The following is a 1,610-nucleotide window of genomic DNA, read 5'->3' as shown; positions in this document are numbered from 1 at the left end:
GGAAAAAAAAAAAAAAAAAAAAAAGCAACAAACAGTGAAGAGCAGAACAATAACAAATAATAAAAAATAAAATAAAATTAGAAAAATAAAAATAATATTAGAAAAAATAACAATAAAAATGAAACAACAACAAAACAAAACAGAACCACAACAGCAAAAAAATAAAGAAAAAATAATAAAAGATTTAAAAAATAAAATAAGGACTTCCCTGGTGGTCCAGTGGCTAAGACTCTGTGCTCCCAATGCAGGGGGCCTGGATTCGATCCCTGGTCAGGGAACTAGATCCTGCGTGCTGCAACTAAGAGTTCGCATGCCACAACTAAAAATCCCGCATGCCGCAATCTATGCAATGAAGATCCTACACATGGCAACGAAGATCCTGTGTGCAGCAACTAAGACCCAACACAGCCAAATAAATAAATATTTAAAAAAATACTTTATAAATAATAAAATAATTTTTTTACATCTTTATTGGAGTATAATTGCTTTACAATGATGTGTTAGTTTCTGCTTCCCACCCCTCTAGGTGGTCACAAAGCACCGAGCTGATCTCCCTGTGCTATGCGGCTGCTTCCCACTAGCTATCTATTTTACGTTTGGTAGTGTATATATGTCCATGCCACTCTCTCACTTTGTCACAGCTTACCCTTCCCCCTCCCCATATCCTCAAGTCCATTCTCTAGTAGGTCTGTGTCTTTATTCCTGTCTTACCCCTAGGTTCTTCATGACATTTGTTTTTCTTAGATTCCATATATATGTGTTAGCATACGGTATTTGTCTTTCTCTTTCTGACTTACTTCACTCTGTATGACAGACTCTAGGTCCATCCACCTCACTACAAATAACTCAATTTCGTTTCTTTTTATGGCTGAGTAATATTCCCTGGTGCCTCCTCTATCGGTGTCCTTGCCCCCATGGTGAGCTACAGCCTATCCCTGCCTCCCCAGTAGGCCTCCAAGACCTCTAGGTAGGTCTCTGGACCCACTGTGTCAGCCCTACCTCTGCGTGTTTTCCTCTCACCAGTGTCTATTCCTGAAGTTGGCCAGGAGCACACATGCTTGTACAGGCCAGCTGGGGCTCAGGCCCCCACAGGTGTGCCTGCAGTGGCCGGCGCGGCTGGAGGAGGCCTTGGTGGGGGGTGGCACTCAGCCTGCCTGGACCCACACGGCCACAGGAGGCCCTGTCAGGGGCGGCACTCAGGCTGCCAGGACCCGCGTGGCCAGAGGAGGCTTTGGCAGAGGCAGAACTCAGCACTGGGACCTATGCAGCCCGTGGAGGCCTTGTGAGGGGGTGGCACTCAGGCCCTCTGGGACCTGCACAGCTGGAGGAGGCCCTGGCTGGGGCAGAGCTCAGGCCCAGGGACCTACGTGGCCGGAGGGGGGCCCAGGGGGGGCGAGTTCAGGCCTGGGACCCCAGCAGGCTCACCAGGGCCCCAGTCGGCAGGGGAGATGCTAGCTGTTTTCCCCTCTGATCCCCCAATCCTCCAAAGGTCCCTCTCTGTCCCCGCTGATCCCCTCGCCACGAGTGGGCCCCTCCAAGTGTGGGAATGTCTCCCCTCCCCCAGCTCCCCCTCAGGGGCGCTGGTCCTGTCCTGCCTCCACTTTTCTTTC

Source organism: Lipotes vexillifer, unplaced genomic scaffold (assembly GCF_000442215.2).
Source record: "Lipotes vexillifer unplaced genomic scaffold, Lipotes_vexillifer_v1.1 scaffold1691, whole genome shotgun sequence".
NCBI lineage: Eukaryota > Metazoa > Chordata > Mammalia > Artiodactyla > Lipotidae > Lipotes > Lipotes vexillifer.
This window is presented reverse-complemented; position numbering follows the sequence as displayed.